The sequence below is a fragment of the Bombina bombina genome, chromosome 1 (genome assembly GCF_027579735.1).
Source record: "Bombina bombina isolate aBomBom1 chromosome 1, aBomBom1.pri, whole genome shotgun sequence".
Classification (NCBI taxonomy): domain Eukaryota; kingdom Metazoa; phylum Chordata; class Amphibia; order Anura; family Bombinatoridae; genus Bombina; species Bombina bombina.
The window spans coordinates 616,372,830-616,395,037 of NC_069499.1; the positions used below are offsets into that span (position 1 = coordinate 616,372,830).

Below are 22,208 nucleotides of genomic sequence, written 5' to 3' on the forward strand. Positions count from 1 at the left end.
ATATATATACATATAAATACATAAATACATATGTACACGTTTAGAAATTTATATGTATTTCTCTCTATGTTAAAGCCCTTTGCATGTCTTTTTTTCTAACACCTGAGACCTCATATCTTTTAGCCTTTATAACTTTTTTAATGCAATTTTTTTAAAATAATTGTTATTAGATTGTGTCATTATGAGTGTAACTGTACTTTTAAATATAATTTTGATGTGCTTTGGTGCAACGTTTTTGAATTACGTAATATTTAATCAGAGCTCAGTACTCAATCGTGCATTAAATTAAATTGTAAACAAGCAAACACGTTTACCTTCAAGCTGTAATACGCATGCTACTTTGACGCAAAGAGCTGTGATAAATACTTTATCGATTGCGTGCAACAGTTAGTGCTCCATCATAATTTAGCCCTACATTTTAAGTTCTAAACCTGCTACTGCCGACAAGCCTCTACCTTAAAGACATTCTGGACAACTCTTCAAAAATTCAGGTTCCTACCATAATCCTGATTCCATCAATGCCCAGTTGTATCTTTATCCTTGAATAAAGACATGTCCTAATTTTCATCCATTTTCCTCCTTTCATGGCTAGATGTATATTTAAAATAGAAGTGGGATTGCATAGGGGCATAAGTAACGGGGTAACATATAGGCTGGATAGATTTAGAGGGATGATTTTTAGTGGGGTAGGGATCAAGTAGATGAGGGCATTTTTGGTGGGTGTTCATGGTGGATCCATAGGGTGTTGGGAGTATTGCAGTAGGACATGAGGATAAAACATGAGATGCAAATTTAAAGGGACAGTCGACAATATAATTTTTATTGTTTTAAAAGATAGATAATCCCTTTATTACCCATTCCCCAGTTTTGCATAACCAACACAGTTATATTAATATACTTTTTACCTCTGTGATTGCCTTGTATCTAAGCATCTACTGACAGCCCCCTGATCACATGACTTTTTATTTATTATCTATTGACTTGCATTTAAGCCAATTAGTGCTGTGTTGTGCTGACTCATAAATAACTCCCTTGAAACACAATGTTATCTATATGGCCCACACAACTAACAGTCTCCTGTTGTGAAAAGCAAATAAAAAAGCATGTGATAAGAGACTGTCTTAGTGGCTTAGAAACAGGCAGAAATTTAGAGGTTTAAATGTTATAAAGTATATTAATATAACAATGTTGGTTGTGCAAAGCAGGGAAATGGGTAGAAAAGGCATTATCTATCTTTTTAAACAATAACCATTTTAGTGTAGACTGTCCCTTTAAATATGAAATGTAAAATTAAATAATACATATATCTATAATGGGTTTTTTTTCTCTCAAACAAACCAAAACTTCACCCGCAGAAAACTGTTTAAAATGTGTTCACTATATGGAATTGGAATTGGAAACAATCATTATTAAAATTTAAAATTTAAATGGATAAAACTGTATATTAAACTTCCTCTTTTCCAACTGAGGTAAATATGTATTCACTGCCATTATCCACTATTCAGAGTTGTGCAGGGTGTTACATATGAAAAGTTTACAAAATAAGATTTCAATTATTCTGCTTCAAAGGGCAGAAGAAGTTTTACACACACGTGTGTGCATGCATGCACGCACATATGCACAAACCCTATAAAAATAAGTGCTAAAGCACTATTGAAAAATTTTAAGAATATTCAGCATTGTGTGAATTAATATATAACATAATTTATGTAAAAACTCTTTTGTGGAGTACCACATCTTCGGTATTACTATCCCATACTTCACTAGCTCATGGACTCTTGCCAATTACATGAAATAAAACATAATTTATGTAAGAACTTACCTGATAAATTCATTTCTTTCATATTGGCAAGAGTCCATGAGCTAGTGACATATGGGATATACAAACCTACCAGGAGGGGCAAGGTTTCCCAAACCTCAAAATGCCTAGAAATACACCCCTCATCACACCCACAATTCAGTTTAACGAATAGCTAAGTAGTGGGGTGATAGAAAAAGTAGTAAAAAGCATCAAACAAAAGAACTGGAAATATAATTGTGCTTTATACAAAAAAACATAACCACCATAAAAAGGGTGGGTCTCATGGAATCTTGCCAATATGAAAGAAACAAATTTATCAGGTAAGTTCTTACATAAATTATGTTTTATTTCATGTAATTGGCAAGAGTCCATGAGCTAGTGAAGTATGGGATAGTAATACCGAAGATGTGGTACTCCACAAAAGAGTCACTAGAGAGGGAGGGATAAAAATAAAAACAGCCATTTTTCGCTGAAAAAATTTAATCCACATCCAAAAAAATAAGTTTTTCTCATAATTGAAAAGAAAAAACTTAAAACATAGCAGAGGAATCAAACTGAAACAGCTGCCTGGAGAACTTTTCTACCAAAAACTGCTTCCGAAGAGGCAAATACATAAAAACGGTAGAATTTAGTAAATGTATGCAAAGAAGACCAAGTTGCTGCCTTGCAAATCTTATCAACTGAAGCTTAATTCTTGAAAGCTCACAAAGTGGGGACTGATCTAGTAGAATGAGCTGTGATTCTCTGAGGCGGGGCCTGACCCGACTCCAAATAAGCCTGATGAATCAAAAGCTTTAACCAGGATGCCAAGGAAATGGCAGAAGCTTTCTGGCCTTTCCTAGAACCAGAAAAGACAACAAATAAACTAGAAGTCTTCCTGAAATCTTTAGTAGCTTCAACATAATATTTGAAAACTCTTATAACATTCAGAGAATGTAATGATCTCTCCAAAGAATTCTTAAGATTAGGACACAAAGAGGGAACAACAATTTCCCTATTAATGTTGTTAGAATTCAAAACTTTAGGTAAAAATTTAAATGAAGTCTGCAAAACTGCCTTATCCTGATGGGAAATCAGAAAAGGAGACTCACAAGAAAGAGCAGATAATTCGGAAACTCTTCTAGCAGAAGAGATAGCCAAAAGGAACAACATTTTCCAAGAAAGTAGTTTAATATCCAAAGAATGCATAGGCTCAAAAGGATGAGCCTGTAAAGCCTTTGAAACCAAATTAAGACTTCAAGGAGGAGAGATTGATTTTATGACAGGCTTGATACGGAACAAAGTCTGCACAAAACACTGAATATCAGGAAGCTTAGCAATCTTTCTGTGAAATTAAAAAGAAAGAGCAGAGATTTGTCCCTTCAAGGAACTTGCAGACAAACCTTTATGCAAACCATCCTGAAGAAACTATAAAATTCTAAGAATTAAGAATGCCAGGAGAATTTATGAGAAGAACACCATGAAATATAAGTCTTCCAAACTCGATAATAAATCTTCCTAAAAAAAGATTTACGAGTCTGTAACATAGTATCAATCACTGAGTCAGAGAAACCTCTATGACTAAGCACTAAGCGTTCAATTACCATACCTTCAAATTTAACGATTTGAGATCCTGATGGAAAAAAACGGTCCTTGAGATAGAAGGTCTGGTCTTAAAGGAAGTGCCCAAGGTTGGCAACAGGACATTTGGACAAGATACGCATACCAGAACCGGTGAGGGCATGCTGGTGCTACCAGAAACACAAAAGATTGTTCCATGATGATCTTGGAGATCACTCTTGGAAGAAGAAGAAATAGAGGCGGGAAGATATAAGCAGGTTGGTAAAACCAAGGAACTGCTAACGCATGCACTGACTCCGTCTGGGGATCCCTGGACCTGGACAATTACCTGGGAAGTTTCTTGTTTAGATGGGAAGCCATCAGATCTAATTCTGGAAGACCCCACATCTAAACAATCTGAAAAAACACATCTGGATGGAGAGACCACTTCCTCGGATGTAAAGTCTGACCGCTGAGATAATCTGCTTCCCAATTGTCTACACCTGCGATATGTACTGCTGAAATTAGACAAGAGCTGTATTCCGCCCAAGAAAGTATCTGAGTTACTTCTTTCATAGCTAGGGGACTGTGAGTCCCACCCTGATGATTGACATATGCCACAGTTGTGATATTGTCTGTCTGAAAATAGAGTCCAAACCTGAAGATCCCTGAAAATAGCACAGAGTTCTAAAATATTGATTGGTAACCTCACCTCTTGAGATTTCCAAACCCCTTGTGCTGTCAGAGATCCCCAGCAGACTTGCATCTGCTGTGATTACAGTCCAGGTTGGACAAACAAAAGAGGCCCCTTGAACTATACGATGGTGATCTAACCACCAAGTCAGAGAGAGTCGAACATTGGAATTTAAGGATATTAATTGTGATATCCTTGTATAGTCCCTGCACCATTGATTCAGCATACAAAGCTGAAGAGGTCTCATATGAAAATGAGCAAAAGGGATCCCGTCCGATGCTGCAGTCATGAGACCTAAAACTTCCATGCACATGGCCACTGAAGGGAATTATTGAGACTGGAGATTTCGACAAGCTGAAACCAATTTTATTTGTCTCTTGTCTGTTAGAGACAGAGTCATGGACACTGAATCTATCTGTAAACCTAAAAAGGTGACCCTTGTCTGAGGAATCAAGGAACTTTTTGGTAAATTGATCCTCCAACCATGTCTTTGAAGAAACAGCACTAGTTGATTTGTGTAAGATTCGGAAGAATGTAAAGACTGATCTAGTACCAAGATATCGTCCGAATAAGGAAACACTGCAATACCCTGTTCTCTGATTACAGAGAGTAGGGCACCGAGAACCTTTGAAAAAATTCTTGGAGCTGTCGCTAGGCCAAATGGAAGTAGAGGAAATTGGTAATGCTTGTCTAGAAAAGAGAATCTCAGAAACTGATAGTGGTCTGGATGAATCGGAATATGAAGATATGCATCCTGTAAGTCTATCGTGGACATATAATACCCTTGCTGAACAAAAGACAGAATAGTCCTTATAGTCACCATTTTGAAAGTTGGCACTCTTACAAAACAATTCAAAATTTTCAGATCCAGAACCGGCCTGAATTAATTTTCTTTCTTTGGGAGAATGAATAGATTTGAATAAAACCCCAGACCCTGTTCCTGAAACGGAACTGGTATGATTACCCCTGAAAGCGCTAGATCTGAAACACACTTCAGAAAAGCCTGAGCCTTCACTGGATTAGCTGGAAAATGTGAGAGAAAAAATCTTCTCACAGGAAGTCTTATTCTGAAACCTATTTGATACCCTTGAGAGACAATACTCTGAATCCACTGATTTTGGACAGAATCTGCCCAAATGTTTTGGAAAAGTTTGAATCTGCCCCCCACCAGCTGAGCTAAAATGAGTGCCACACCTTAAAAGGCTTGGATTTATTCCAACTTGAAGAAGGTTTCCAATTGGAACCAGATTCTTTGGGGGAAGGATTGGCTTTCTGTTCCTTATTCTGTCGAAAAGAGCGAAAACGATTAGAAGCTTTAGATTTACCCTTAGATCTTTTATCCTGAGGTAAAAAAACTCCCTTCCCCCAGTGACAGTTGAAATAATTGAATCCAACTGAGAACCAAATAAATTGAAAGAGATAAGTAATCTAGACTTAGATACCATGTCAGCATTTCAATATTTGATCCACAAAGCTCTTCTAGCTAAAATAGCTAAAGGCATAGATTTAACACCAAATTGATTATATAAAAAATAGCATCACAGATAAAATGATTAGCATGTTGAAGCAAGCGAACAATGCTAGACAAATTAGGATCTGTTTCCAGTTGCGCTAAGCTTTCCAACCAAAAAGTTGATGCAGCTGCAACATCAGCCATGATATAGCAGGCCTAAGAATGTAGCCAGAAAATAAATAAGCTTTCCTTAGATAAGATTCAAGTTTCCTATCTAAAGGGTCCTTAAAATAAGTACTATTCCATAGGAATAGTAGTACGTTTGTCAAGAGTAGAAATAGCCCCATCCACTTTGGGGATTTTTTCCCAAAACTCCAATCTAACTGCTGGCAAAGGATCCAACTTTTAAATCTAGAACAAGGAATAAAAGAAGTACCAGGCCTATTCCATTCCTTAGAAGTCATATCAGAAATAGCATCAGGAACTGGAAAAACCTCTGGAGTAACCACAGGAGGTTTATAAACAGAATTTAAACGTTTACTAGTTTTAGTATCAAGAGGACTAGTTTCCTCAATATCCAAAGTAATCAACACCTCTTTTAATAAGGAACGAATATACTCCATCTTAAAGAGATAAGTCAGTGTCAATTTATTATTATTTTTATTATTATCGGTTATTTGTAGTTTTTAGTTTGTTTTTAGTTATAGCTATTTTAGGGGGATATGTGTGTGTGTGCAGGTGACTATTACTGTGCATAATTATTAGGCAACTTAACAAAAAACAAATATATACCCATTTCAATTATTTATTTTTACCAGTGAAACCAATATAACATCTCAACATTCACAAATATACATTTCTGACATTCAAAAACAAAACAAAAACAAATCAGTGACCAATATAGCCACCTTTCTTTGCAAGGACACTCAAAAGCCTGCCATCCATGGATTCTGTCAGTGTTTTGATATGTTCACCATCAACATTGCGTGCAGCAGCAACCACAGCCTCCCAGACACTGTTCAGAGAGGTGTACTGTTTTCCCTCCTTGTAAATCTCACATTTGATGATGGACCACAGGTTCTCAATGGGGTTCAGATCAGGTGAACAAGTAGGCCATGTCATTAGATTTTCTTCTTTTATATGCTTTCTTGCCAGCCACGCTGTGGAGTACTTGGACGCGTGTGATGGAGCATTGTCCTGCATGAAAATCATGTTTTTCTTGAAGGATGCAGACTTCTTCCTGTACCACTGCTTGAAGAAGGTGTCTTCCAGAAACTGGCAGTAGGACTGGGAGTTGAGCTTGACTCCATCCTCAACCCGAAAAGGCCCCACAAGCTCATCTTTGATGATACCAGCCCAAACCAGTACTCCACCTCCACCTTGCTGGCGTCTGAGTCGGACTGGAGCTCTCTGCCCTTTACCAATCCAGCCACGGGCCTATCCATCTGGCCCATCAAGACTCACTCTCATTTCATCAGTCCATAAAACCTTAGAAAAATCAGTCTTGAGATATTTCTTGGCCCAGTCTTGACGTTTCAGCTTGTGTGTCTTGTTCAGTGGTGGTCGTCTTTCAGCCTTTCTTACCTTGGCCATGTCTCTGAGTATTGCACACCTTGTGCTTTTGGGCACTCCAGTGATGTTGCAGCTCTGAAATATGGCCAAACTGGTGGCAAGTGGCATCTTGGCAGCTGCACGCTTGACTTTTCTCAGTTCATGGGCAGTTATTTTGCACCTTGGTTTTTCCACACGCTTCTTGCGACCCTGTTGACTATTTTGAATGAAACGATTGATTGTTCGATGATCACGCTTCAGAAGCTTTGCAATTTTAAGAGTGCTGCATCCCTCTGCAAGATATCTCATTATTTTTTACTTTTCTGAGCCTGTCAAGTCCTTCTTTTGACCCATTTTGCCAAAGGAAAGGAAGTTGCCTAATAATTATGCACACCTGATATAGGGTGTTGATGTCATTAGACCACACCCCTTCTCATTACAGAGATGCACATCACCTAATATGCTTAATTGGTAGTAGGCTTTCGAGCCTATACAGCTTGGAGTAAGACAACATGCATAAAGAGGATGATGTGGTCAAAATACTCATTTGCCTAATAATTCTGCACTCCCTGTAGTAACATTTCCCAGCCTTATATATATTGTTTACATTTCCCTCATTACTTTTATCATCCAGTTCTTTCTAGTAATGTATTTTTCAAATAGAGAAGTCCACAATATATTTGTTAGAGTTCGCCAAGGAATGAGTCAGTGGTGAAATTAAATTTTTTTTATGCCTCTTCTTGATAAAATATAGTGACTGACAGTGAGCATTGTCAAATGGTAAATTAACTACACTCATATAATCCTAAAATTGTCTCTTACAACTAAACGTTTATATTAAGTATTAAGTCTCATTATTTTGGAATTAAATACAGATGGCCCTCGTTTTACAACGGTTCAATTTACACCGTTTCAGAATAACAACCTTTTTTTCCAGTCATGTGACTGATATTGAAAAGCATTGAGAAGCAGTGCATTTATTAAAATAGCCAGTAGGTGGAGCTGTCCGCTTGTGTTGTAGCAAAGTCAAGCAAGCTGAAATTAATCAGTTTAACCAGACCTGAGCTATCGAGCAGATTTCAAAGGAACAAGATCTTCCTGTCTATAAATCAGTCCAGTTTGGAATGCAAAGAAAGAACTGTTTGCACAAAAATGCAAGTGAAGTCTGTGTTGTGTGATTATTTTATTAGGTTTATAATGCTGTTTAGCAAATGTTTTTGTTCATTTAACTTAGTTTAATTATATATTCTGTGTTGTATGATTATTTTATTACATTTATAATGCCGTTTAGCATTTAAAGTCTTCATTTCAAAGCTTTAAAAATAATGTATTATGTGTTACTTATGACAATTTTGAGAGGGGCCTGGAACCTATCTCCCTCACTTCCCATTGACTTACATTATAAACTGGGTTTCAATTTACAACGGTTTCGATTTACAACCATTCCTTCTGGAACCTAACCCCGGCGTAAACTGAGGGCTACCTGTATTTAGTTTACTAATTTGTTTAACCTTCCTTTACACTGTGTGATTATGTAGAGTTACTGATTCACGCAGCACTTGTCACATGACTGAGTACTAGCCCCCACCACATATAACTGAGGCAGAGTATTCAGCTAGATACTAGTTTGTTTGCACATTTCACAACTCACTTGATATTTTGTCACTTCACATCCAGATATTTCCTGCTGACAAACCTCAAACTTATCTTCCTCATTGTAAGCTTCCTCTTCAAGAAGTGTAACTGCCTTCATAATGAGAGGCCTTCCTTCTCCAGATACACTTGTGTCCTGAGCTCCCTCATGTGCGCCTAAGACCTGCGTTTCCTGCTACCTCATCCTAAAATCTGATTTATGACTCCTAAACCTATAGCAAACTTCTCCTACATTATTAGCTTTAATGCTTTATTGTTTAAAACTTTATTTATTAAGCCTAGCAATTCTATCTCCCATGATTGTTCTGTCCATATCACCAATAGCTGAAAAACAAGCAAAATATTTTCCCTCTGCTACTTAAGCCTGTTTTAAAACATTGTTGCTTGATCTTACTCATGTTCTGCATTTCTCTGACCTTCTATCTATCGCTTTAAGTTTTTGTCTGTATCCGTACTTGACACTTCTATTTCTTCAGAGAACAATTTTGGCCAATCAGCTGTAACATTTGGATTCTGGAGGTGAGTACTAACTATAACCCAAAATGTAACTTATTTAATTGTTGTTCTGTAGTATTTCTCCTTTTATTTGTCTAATGACCTGTATATATTTTCTCACCCTGCTAATTGATATTGAGGTGTTACAGTGAGAATCCAACTTGCTTAGATTGTTAAACCAGGTGTATTTAATATAATAGATCTAGTATTATGTCTCACCGAGAGGCTGATGATCTGATGCTCTGGTGAGATTACCTGTCTCATTAGTACTGTGAGGTCTCTTAAAACAATTTAACAAGGCAAATTGTATCTTTGGAGCGGTTTATCTCACTAAACTGGTTCTGGATGTGAACTAGAGACACATTACATTAGAGTACTAAAAAATAAATAAACAAAATGATTTCTCTCCATGCCAGAGAGTTTTTGATCATTGGCTCCTTAGTTCTGCCCAGATTATTTTTTTAAGATATATATGTTTGGATATGATGCTTCTGCCCCTTCTATTTAACATCTTACACATGCTTGAGTTCTGCTCTCCAGGGAATTACTGATATAAAAAATGTAAAACATTGCTGTGACATTCAGGGCTAGATTACAAGTGGAGTGCTAATTTATTGCACACCCGTAAACGGGAAAATTTGCTATATATATATATATATATATATATATATATATATATATATATATATATATATATATATATATATATATATATATATATATATATATATATATATATATATATATATATATATATATATCATTTGTAATGGCTGATTATTGCTACCGCTCAAAAAATCAACCAGAGGTCAGACCTTTGGTTAATTTTAAAAATGTCCCCCAATTGCCCCCAAATGTAAGATTGAAGTTCCTTAATGAAATAAAATTTAGGCGCATCTTTAATTTTTTTTAAATTAACTGAACAAAGCAGTTTTTAGGGGTTAAAGTGTGCGGGTGTGGGTGTTAGAAAAAAACAGCACTGAAAAGTGCTTTAACATAGTGGTCTATGGGGTCTGTGTTATCACTCAAAATATATATGTATATTCATATACATATATATTTTAATTTTGCTGCAAATCCCTGCGCGACTTACTGTCTTTGCTGCGCTAGGTTCTCTGCTGTGTCTAACATCATGAGAACAAGGCTCCCACTGGAGCCTACGGAAATGCGCTATCGGGAGCGCAAAGCTTCCGTGCAATACGAACGCGAGGTCATGTTTGCATTGCACTAAACTTGTATTACTAATACACATTTGCGTGTGCTGGTATTACTGAGTGAAGCGCAAATATTAAACTCATGTAAGCGCAATTTTGCGCTCCACTCGTAATCTGGCCCTAAATGTCTGACAAATGTGGCTTGAAGGTGGTCATTTATTTAATCTGAAAATACTTCACTACTTACCTGCTAGCCAAAATATTTATCATTACTTACCTAATAGCCATTATATTTATCAATACTTACCTGTAGCCATTATATTTATCATTACTTACTTATAGCTATTATATTTATCATTACTTACCTGTAGCCATTATATTTATCATAACTTACCTTATATCCATTTTATTTATCATTACTTACCTATAGCCATTATATTTATTTATCATTATTTACCTCATAGTCATTATAGTTATCATTACTTACCTAATAGCCATTATATTTATCATTGCTTACCTGTAGCCATTATATTTATCATTATTTACCTGTAGCCATTATATTTATCATTACTTACCTATAGCCATTATATTTATCATTACTTACCTGTAGCCATTATATTTATCATAACTTACCTTATATCCATTTTATTTATCATTACTTACCTGTAGCCATTATATTTATTTATCATTATTTACCTCATAGTCATTATATTTACAATTACTTACCTTATAGCCATTATATTTATCATTACTTACCTATAGCCAATGCCATTATATTTATCATTACTTACCTATAGCCAATGCCATTATATTTATCATTACGTACCTATAGCCAATGTCATTATATTTATCATTACTTACCTAATAGCCATTATATTTATCATTACTTACCTGTAGCCAATGCCATTATATTTATCATTACTTACCTAATAGCCATTATATTTATCATTACTTACCTATAGCCAATGCCATTATATTTATCATTACTTACCTAATAGCCATTATATTTATCATTACTTACCTGTAGCCAATGCCATTATATTTATCATTACTTACCTAATAGCCAATGCCATTATATTTATCATTACTTACCTAATAGCCATTATATTTATCATTACTTACCTATAGCCATTATATTTATTTATCATTATTTACCTCATAGTCATTATATTTATCATTACTTACCGATAGCCATTATATTTATTTATCATTATTTACCTCATAGTCATTATATTTATCATTACGTACCTATAGCAAATGCCATTATATTTATCATTACTTACCTAATAGCCATTATATTTATCATTACTTACCTGTAGCCATTATATTTATCATAACTTACCTTATATCCATTTTATTTATCATTTCTTACCTATACCCATTATATTTATTTATCATTATTTACCTCATAGTCATTATATTTATCATTACTTACCTGTAGCCATTATATTTATCATTACTTACCTTATATCCATTTTATTTATCATTACTTACCTATAGCCATTATATTTATTTATCATTATTTACCTCATAGGCATTATATTTATCATTACTTACCTTATATCCATTTTATTTATCATTACTTACCTAATAGCCATTTTATTTATCATTTTTTTTCCTGTAGCCATTATATTTATCATTACTTACCTGGTAGTCATTATATTTATCATTACTTACCTGTAGCCATTATATTTATCACTACTTACCTAATAGCCATTATATTTATCATTACTTACCTGTAGCCAATGCCATTATATTTATCATTACTTACCTAATAGCCAATGCCATTATATTTATCATTACGTACCTATAGCCATTATATTTATTTATCATTATTTACCTCATAGTCATTATATTTATCATTACTTACCTTATAGCCATTATATTTATCATTACTTACCTATAGCCATTATAGTTATTATTACTTACCTGCAGATATTATGTTTATCATTACTTACCTGCAGCCATTATATTTATCATTACTTACCTAATAGCCATTATATTTATATTTTTTTTCCTGTAGCCATTATATTTATCACTACTTACCTGTAGCCATTATATTTATTATTACTTACCTGCAGCCATTATATTTATCATGACTTACCTTATAGCAGTTATATGTATCATTACTTACCTCATAGCCATTATATTTATCATTACTTACCTGTAAGTAACCATTATATTTATCATTACTTACCTGCAGCCATTATATTTATCATGACTTACCTTATAGCAGTTATATGTATCATTATTTACCTCATAACCATTATATTTATCATTACTTACCTGTAACCATTATATTTATCATTACTTACCTGTAACCATTATATTTATCATTACTTACCTGTAACCATAATATTTATCATTACTTACCTGTAGCCATTATATGTAGCTATACATACTATATGTAGCTCTGAATATGAAAACCACTCCATGATTTTTAACCTTTGTTTTTATTACACAATTCAATATTTTAATCTATCTATCATCTATCTATCTATTATCTATCTATCTATCTATCTATCTATCTATCTATCTATCTATCTATCTATCTATCCATCTATATATTATATATCTTCTATCTATCTATCTATCTATCTATCTATCTATCTATCTATCTATCTATCTATCTATCTATCTATCATCTATCTGTTATATAGCTATTATCTATCTACCCATCTATCTATTATATATCATCTATATATCTCTATACATATATACAAATGCAGCTAAGATTTAAAGACATTGCAAGCTGAAAATCAATGAAGTAATAATGCATGCCTGAGATTGCAAGAAATACACATTGATCCTTGAAGTAACAGATTTTCAGAGCAAGCCATTTCTTTTACTAAGGGCCACTGCTGTTGCCATAAAACACTGTTTAGAATAGGCAGTAATAGACTTTTCAGATGTTATATATCAGCCTACCAGAGTTTCCACTAAATACATTATTAGATCTTTCCAGTAGAACAGCTAAGGGTAGTGCTACAAGTAGAAAGAGATGGGCAAAAGGCACTTGCAACAGAAATGGTAAATGATGCAGCGGAGATTATATGCTTCAATAATGATTTCATATGAAAACGATCATGAAATGCACAACCATTTTGTGGTTTTTAAAACTTAATAAGACAGGAAAGCCAATCTAAACTTTTATCATTCAGAAGAGACTTCTTTTATCATTTGTTGAAAAGCATACCCAGGTAGGCTCAGGAGCAGCAATGTACTACTAGATGCTACCTACTGATTGGTGCCACTTGACATTAGCTCACCAAGTGTATTCAGCTAGCACCCAGTATGTCATTGCTGATAGGGAGCTGACTTTAACTATGTGTTTAACTCTGACAAAGTTATATGCAAGCAATAGTGCAATATTTTAATTCTATAATACATAAGATCATTTTATTTTTGTACTTTTATGTCCCTTTAACTTGTCTGAGGGTTACAAAGTCTATTTAAAGTTAATCACTGCTTGAGGAGGGTGAAGTTCAGGCATTTTTTTTAATACCATTTACTCAGGAATATTTAAAGAGCTGGTATATTGGAGATCATTGAAGTTTTCAGTTAGTAATGGCTGAAGAAAGTGTTTAGGAAATTACTTAAAGTTATATAAAAGGGCAAAAAGAAAATGCTCTAATATGTTAGAACATTTTATTGTTACATTATTGCTTGTACAGAATATAACTGTGTGTTTAAACCCTGCAGATTAATTAAACACATAGTTAAAGTAAGAACCAGAGCCGCAATGTACTACTAGGAGCTAGATGAACTCATCTGTGAGCCAATGACAAGTGACAAATGTGTGTAACCACCTATCACCAGCTAGCTCTCAGAAGTATAGGATACATACACATTCATTTTCAACAAAATATACCAAGAGATCAAAGGGAAATTGAAAATAGAAGTGAATTTATAAGTGTCTTAAAATGGCATGCTCTATCTGAATTGTGTATGTTTAAATTTGACTTTTCTATCCCTTTAATAGATTTAGGGTAGCTAATTATGAGTTACACAGGCCAGGAGTAGAACTACAAGGGATGCAGAGGATCGCAACTGTGACTGGGCCCCCGAGGATGGGGACCCAGCTCAAAAAAAAAAAAAATCTCAATAAAAAACGTTGACCTGCCACTGCCTGCACTGATATCATGTGAGTGTGATGTTATGCTTAGCTAGTGTCTCTGTCTCTGACTACAGGGGTTAGTGTTTCTGTTTTACCCATTGGTGTTTATGTGTGTGTGTATGTATTTATGCATGTATGTGTGTGTATGTTTGTGGAATCAGCAAATTAGAGACCTTGTTACTACAGCATGGGGGGCGGGGGGTAAACAGTGTCAGTCTATACAGTACCACTATATACAGTATGGGGGGGCTGGACCATGTCACAGACTACTGTGGTCACTTTATAAAGTACTGAGGCGGGTAGGGTCAGGCCAGCCATCTCACCGGCAGATTACAGATTGTGTCACTAACTCACTATATACAGTACTGGTGGGTTAAACAGTGTCACTATATACAGTAATAGGGGGTCAGACCATCTCACAGACTGTGGGCACAGGGTACCTCTTTCTTTCATGTAATTAGCAAGAGTCCATGAGCTAGTGACGTATGGGATATACATTCCTACCAGGAGGGGCAAAGTTTCCCAAACCTTAAAATGCCTATAAATACACCCCTCACCACACCCACAATTCAGTTTTACAAACTTTGCCTCCTATGGAGGTGGTGAAGTAAGTTTGTGCGAGATTCTACGTTGATATGCGCTCCGCAGCAGGTTGGAGCCCGGTTTTCCTCTCAGCGTGCAGTGAATGTCAGAGGGATGTGAGGAGAGTATTGCCTATTTTGAATGCAGTGATCTCCTTCTACGGGGTCTATTTCATAGGTTCTCTGATATCGGTCGTAGAGATTCATCTCTTACCTCCCTTTTCAGATCGACGATATACTCTTATATATATATACCATTACCTCTACTGATTTTCGTTTCAGTACTGGTTTGGCTTTCTACAAACATGTAGATGAGTGTCCTGGGGTAAGTCTTATTTTCTGTGACACTCTAAGCTATGGTTGGGCACTTTGTTTATAAAGTTCTAAATATATGTATTCAAACATTTATTTGCCTTGACTCAGGATGTTCAACATTCCTTATTTTCAGACAGTCAGTTTCATATTTGGGATAATGCACTTGAATCAATTATTTTTCTTACCTTAAAAATTTGACTTTTTTTCCCTGTGGGCTGTTAGGCTCGCGGGGGCTGAAAATGCTTCATTTTATTGCGTCATTCTTGGCGCTGACTTTTTTGGCGCAAAAAATCTTTTCTGTTTCCGGCGTCATACGTGTCGCCGGAAGTTGCGTCATTTTTGACGTTCTTTTGCGCCAAAGATGTCGGCGTTCCGGATGTGGCGTCATTTTTGGCGCCAAAAAGCATTTAGGCGCCAAATAATGTGGGTGTCTTATTTGGCGCTAAAAAATATGGGCGTCGCTTTTGTCTCCACATTATTTAAGTCTCATTTTTTCTTTGCTTCTGGTTGCTAGAAGCTTGTTCATTGGCATTTTTTCCCATTCCTGAAACTGTCATTTAAGGAATTTGATCAATTTTGCTTTATATGTTGTTTTTTCTCTTACATATTGCAAGATGTCTCACGTTGCATCTGAGTCAGAAGATACTTCAGGAAAATCGCTGTCTGGTGCTGGAACTACCAAAGCTAAGTGTATCTGCTGTAAACTTTTGGTAGCTATTCCTCCAGCTGTTGTTTGTATTAATTGTCATGACAAACTTGTTAATGCAGATAATATTTCCTTTAGTAATGTACCATTACCTGTTGCAGTTCCATCAACATCTAATGTTCAGAATGTTCCTGATAACATAAGAGATTTTGTTTCTGAATCCATCAAGAAGGCTATGTCTGTTATTCCTCCTTCTAGTAAACATAAAAAATCTTTTAAAACTTCTCTTTATACAGATGAATTTTTAAATGAACATCATCATTCTGATTCTGATGACTCTTCTGGTTCAGAGGATTCTGTCTCAGAGATTGATGCTGATAAATCTTCATATTTATTTAAAATGGAATTTATTCGTTCTTTACTTAAAGAAGTACTAATTGCTTTAGAAATTGAGGATTCTGGTCCTCTTGATACTAATTCTAAACGTTTAGATAAGGTCTTTAAATCTCCTGTGGTTATTCCAGAAGTTTTTCCTGTTCCTAGTGCTATTTCTGAAGTAATTTCCAGAGAATGGGATAAATTGGGTAATTCATTTACTCCTTCTAAACGTTTTAAGCAATTATATCCTGTGCCGTCTGACAGATTAGAATTTTGGGACAAAATCCCTAAGGTTGATGGGGCTATTTCTACCCTTGCTAAACGTACTACTATTCCTACGTCAGATGGTACTTCCTTTAAGGATCCTTTAGATAGGAAAATTGAATCCTTTCTAAGAAAAGCTTATCTGTGTTCAGGTAATCTTCTTAGACCTGCCATATCATTGGCTGATGTTGCTGCAGCTTCAACTTTTTGGTTGGAAACTTTAGCGCAACAAGTAACAGATCATGATTCTCATAATATTATTATTCTTCTTCAATTCTTGGTCAAAGAGGTTTCTCTGACTCTGTGATTAATACTATGTTACAGGCTCGTAAATCTGTATCTAGAGAGATATATTATAGAGTCTGGAAGACTTATATTTCTTGGTGTCTTTCTCATCATTTTTCTTGGCATTCTTTTAGAATTCCGAGAATTTTACAGTTTCTGCAGGATGGTTTAGATAAAGGTTTATCCGCAAGTTCTTTGAAAGGACAAATCTCTGCTCTTTCTGTTCTTTTTCACAGAAAGATTGCTAATCTTCCTGATATTCATTGTTTTGTACAAGCTTTGGTTCGTATAAAACCTGTCATTAAGTCAATTTCTCCTCCTTGGAGTTTGAATTTGGTTCTGGGGGCTCTTCAAGCTCCTCCTTTTGAACCCATGCATTCATTGGACATTAAATTACTTTCTTGGAAAGTTTTGTTCCTTTTGGCGATCTCTTCTGCCAGAAGAGTCTCTGAATTATCTGCTCTTTCTTGTGAGTCTCCTTTTCTGATTTTTCATCAGGATAAGGCGGTGTTGCGAACTTCTTTTGAATTTTTACCTAAGGTTGTGAATTCCAACAACATTAGTAGAGAAATTGTGGTTCCCTCATTATGTCCTAATCCTAAGAATTCTAAGGAGAAATCGTTGCATTCTTTGGATGTTGTTAGAGCTTTGAAATATTATGTTGAAGCTACTAAGTCTTTCCGAAAGACTTCTAGTCTATTTGTTATCTTTTCCGGTTCTAGAAAAGGCCAGAAAGCTTCTGCCGTTTCTTTGGCATCTTGGTTGAAATCTTTTATTCATCATGCCTATGTCGAGTCGGGTAAAACTCCGCCTCAAAGGATTACAGCTCATTCTACTAGGTCAGTTTCTACTTCCTGGGCGTTTAAGAATGAAGCTTCGGTTGATCAGATTTGCAAAGCAGCAACTTGGTCCTCTTTGCATACTTTTACTAAATTCTACCATTTTGATGTATTTTCTTCTTCTGAAGCAGTTTTTGGTAGAAAAGTACTTCAGGCAGCGGTTTCAGTTTGAATCTTCTGTTTATGTTTTTCATTAAACTTTATTTTGGGTGTGGATTATTTTCAGCAGGAATTGGCTGTCTTTATTTTATCCCTCCCTCTCTAGTGACTCTTGCGTGGAAAGATCCACATCTTGGGTAGTCATTATCCCATACGTCACTAGCTCATGGACTCTTGCTAATTACATGAAAGAAAACATAATTTATGTAAGAACTTACCTGATAAATTCATTTCTTTCATATTAGCAAGAGTCCATGAGGCCCGACCTTTTTTGTGGTGGTTATGATTTTTTTGTATAAAGCACAATTATTCCAATTCCTTATTTTATATGCTTTCGCACTTTTTTCTTATCACCCCACTTCTTGGCTATTCGTTAAACTGAATTGTGGGTGTGGTGAGGGGTGTATTTATAGGCATTTTAAGGTTTGGGAAACTTTGCCCCTTCTGGTAGGAATGTATATCCCACACGTCACTAGCTCATGGACTCTTGCTAATATGAAAGAAATGAATTTATCAGGTAAGTTCTTACATAAATTATGTTTTTTGCAGACATGTAATCTGATTCACGTTTTTTTTTCTGTGTTAAATGTTAAAAAAAAAAAGATGTGTATCAAATTCACCTTTTTTTGTGGGGTGGGGGGTGGGAGGGGGGGCCTTCTTAGATTCTTGCACCTGGACCCTGCGGTTTCTAGTTAAAGGGACACTGAACCCAAAATTTTTCTTTTGTAATTCAGAAAGAGCATGCAATTTTAATCAACTTTCTAATTTACTCCTATTATCATTTTTTCTTCATTCTCTTGCTATCATTATTTGAAAAAGAAGGCATCTAAGCTTTTTTTTGGTTTCAGTACTCTGGACAGCACTTTTTAATTGGTGGATGAATGTATCCACCAATCAGCAAAGACAACCCAGGTTGTTCACCAAAAATGGGCCGGCATCTAAACTTACATTCTTGCATTTCAAATAAAGATACCAAGAGAATTAAGAAAATTCGATAATAGGAGTAAATTAGAAAGTTTCTTAAAATTTCATGCTCAATCTGAATCACGAAAGAAAATTTTTGGGTACAGTGTCCCTTTAAGCATCTGACACAGGCTGTTGAATGTGCAGGGGGATATAGATAGTGCTATCCAGTAACGCTATTAATGTTCCTCCCTGTATCATATGTAACTCGTGTAACTCATAGTTGTCCAGGAAAACATGACTGAGGTGGCAACCACCCAGAGATGTGGGATTGTCTGCTGGTCAGTTTCAGGGGATCAATATTAAAGTTACTTGTGCACTTGTGGTTATATTACAATTGATATATAAACAAAATGGAAGATTTTTATTTTAATGTAAGAGAATCCTCTAGGCAACCAATCACTTTGATGCCTAGAAATAAGATTTATTAAATATCATACATATTAGAATAAGAGCTTAATCAGCTAAAATTCTATTGCCAATAATAAATTGTCTCAGAGATGGAAAACATTTTTGACAGTCTATATCAGAAATGGCAATAATATTTAAAAGAAATTATCCCAAATACCCATGGTAACTTTATTTTAAACAAACAAACAATACATAAATAAATAAAAAGTGACATTGAAGCAACATTAAAATATTGTTTTCTTATAAATCTATAATATGTATTAGTAATTCATAAGACAAAAAGTATACAAGGGTCATTCTAGTATATATATATATATATAAATCTAGTTCATTATAGAATTCTATTTTAAAACAAACTCTTTTTCTTTTACTAGGTGTTTAAGCCAGGTAAAAGGTTATATACAGTACATTGTCAACATTGTGCTCCTCTGATGAGGATGAGGTGGTGAGCAACTGACAACCAGGTATACATGTAACCCCACCAATCACTGGCCATATCCTCAGATAGGTGGTGCTCATGGAGTGCACATTTGACTGCTTATCTGTGTTGAATTAGTAAAAGACAGGAATTTGTTTAACAATAACACATACTAACACAAAATAGAAATGTATTTTATATAAGAATGTTCATTTAAGTGCAATTGTAGTCAATGATGGTGGTATACAGAAGTCAGAAGGCTAGCACATTTGTTGTGAGTACCATGTTGGGCAGTGGTGCCATAAGGTTTCCCGCCACTGACCACAAAATCAAATAGTTTTGGAGTTGAGCCGTCACATATGTACAGTAGATGACTGGGTTCACATGCTTTGATCAGATTTTTCATCAAAACAAACATTACAATTTTTCAAATGTCCATTTTCAAACTAGGTATAGAACTTTTGTATCAGTACATTGCAAGGCAATATATATATCAGAACTTCTCCCTGTATCAGTGATTATTATTATTATCAGGTATTTGTAGAGCACCAACAGGTTCCTTAGCTTATAGTATTTACTCCATTGCAAAAGTAAAATACAGTTTTCATAAAAGGTTTTACATAAATAAATAAAATATATTTCTGACAAATAAAAAGTGTTATTTGGATTTGCAATAATATATACTACGCAAAGAATAATCTGGTTTTATTTTGTTTCAGGAATCTGTGGATTTGGAAGATATCACATGCAAGATGGCAGAGTTACACCCTTACTTCAAAAACCTATGTGTTGCACTGAGTGTATTTGACAAGCTGAGTTTGACACTCAGTGTGACAGAGTGTCAGTTTGTCAAATACCCCAAGTGAGGCACTGTCTTTCACCGAATGTCTTCAGTCTGGCCAAAAATACTTCTGGAACACCACTAATCTCAATATTTCATTAAAGGACCATACAATACAGTGAATTGGATAATCAGCAATTGCCTAATAAAAAGACAAGGCAATATAACTTACTCAAACAAGCAATAGTTTTTTTTCTAGTAAATTTGAAATTTCCTCCTGTACCATGTGATAGCCATCATCAAATTATAGGCTCATCTGTATACACTGTGAACTCAGTAGGAGCTGAAAGTGTGCATATAAAGTGTGCATATAAATTGTGCATATAAAGTGTGTATATAAATTGTGCATATAAAGTGTGTATATAAAGTGTGCATATAAAGTGTGCATATAAAGTGTGTATATAAAGTGTGCATATAAAGTGTGCATATAAAGTGTGTATATAAAGTGTGCATATAAAGTGTGTATATAAAGTGTGCATATAAAGTGTGTATATAAAGTGTGTATATAAAGTGTGCATATAAAGTGTGTATATAAAGTGTGCATATAAAGTGTGCATATAAAGTGTGCATATAAAGTGTGTATATAAAGTGTGTATATAAAGTTTGAATATAAAGTGTGCATATAAAGTGTGCATATAAAGTGTGCATATAAAGTGTGCATATAAAGTGTGTATATAAAGTGTGCATATAAAGTGTGTATATAAAGTGGGCATATAAAGTGTGTATATAAAGTGTGCATATAAAGTGTGTATATAAAGTGTGCATATAAAGTGTGCATATAAAGTTCGAATATAAAGTGTGCATATAAAGTGTGCATATAAAGTGTGTATATAAAGTGTGTATATAAAGTGTGTATATAAAGTTTGAATATAAAGTGTGCATATAGTTAAAGTGTGCATATAAAGTGCGTATATAAAGTGTATATATAAAGTGTATATATAAAGTGTGTATATAAAGTGTGTATATAAAGTGTGCATATAAAGTGTGCATATAAAGTGTGTATATAAAGTGTGTATATAAAGTGTGTATATAAAGTGTGTATATAAAGTTTGAATATAAAGTGTGCATAGTTTGATAATGAAGGTAAATTGGAAAGTTTATTTTTTATTAAATTGCATGCTCTATCTGATTCATGAAAGTTTATTTTTGACTTTAGTCTCCCTTTAAAGAAACAGTAAACTCCAAGAAATGTTTATTTAAAATGTTTAGTTATGCATAATGAAACAACTTTGCATTATATTTTCATGACCCCCCCTTTATATGATTTAGCTCTGAATATTGAGCAAATTCTCATTCTCATAATGTGAAATGTTCCCTGCTCACTTCTCAAGGCTAACCATGCTACATATCTGTTCCTAAATAGTTCCATGAGAAAACAACTGCAAAACAATGCATTTTATACTAACTTTATTACCGTGGCTAGCCTTCTTGTCTGCAGACGAAAGCCAAGATTGGTTCATGCAAATAGGTTGAATGGTGGGTGCAGTTTGGCTATTGAAAAATAATTGCAGTAAAAAGGATGTAAATTTGTATGTTTTTTTATAAAAATAAGACATGGCTGCTATTCTGTAACAATATAACAGACATGTCTTGTAATTACAAAATGTTTGCTCTCATTTTAATGCCAGTTTTAAAGGCCCATGGATTTTTG

The 22,208-nt window shown here is 34.7% G+C and overlaps 1 long non-coding RNA gene across 2 annotated transcripts; it reads left to right on the forward strand.

Annotated features, from left to right (window-relative positions):
* The first annotated feature begins 8,762 nt into the window (after positions 1–8,762).
* Positions 8,763–21,686, forward strand: LOC128639075 (uncharacterized). 2 transcript variants are annotated; one of them, XR_008399141.1, is made up of 4 exons: positions 8,763–9,210; positions 14,323–14,484; positions 19,673–19,762; positions 20,436–21,686. It is a non-coding gene; the product is annotated as an uncharacterized LOC128639075 (long non-coding RNA). The 2 variants fall into 2 exon arrangements; XR_008399140.1 differs by lacking the exon at positions 14,323–14,484.
* The last annotated feature ends 522 nt before the right edge of the window (positions 21,687–22,208 follow it).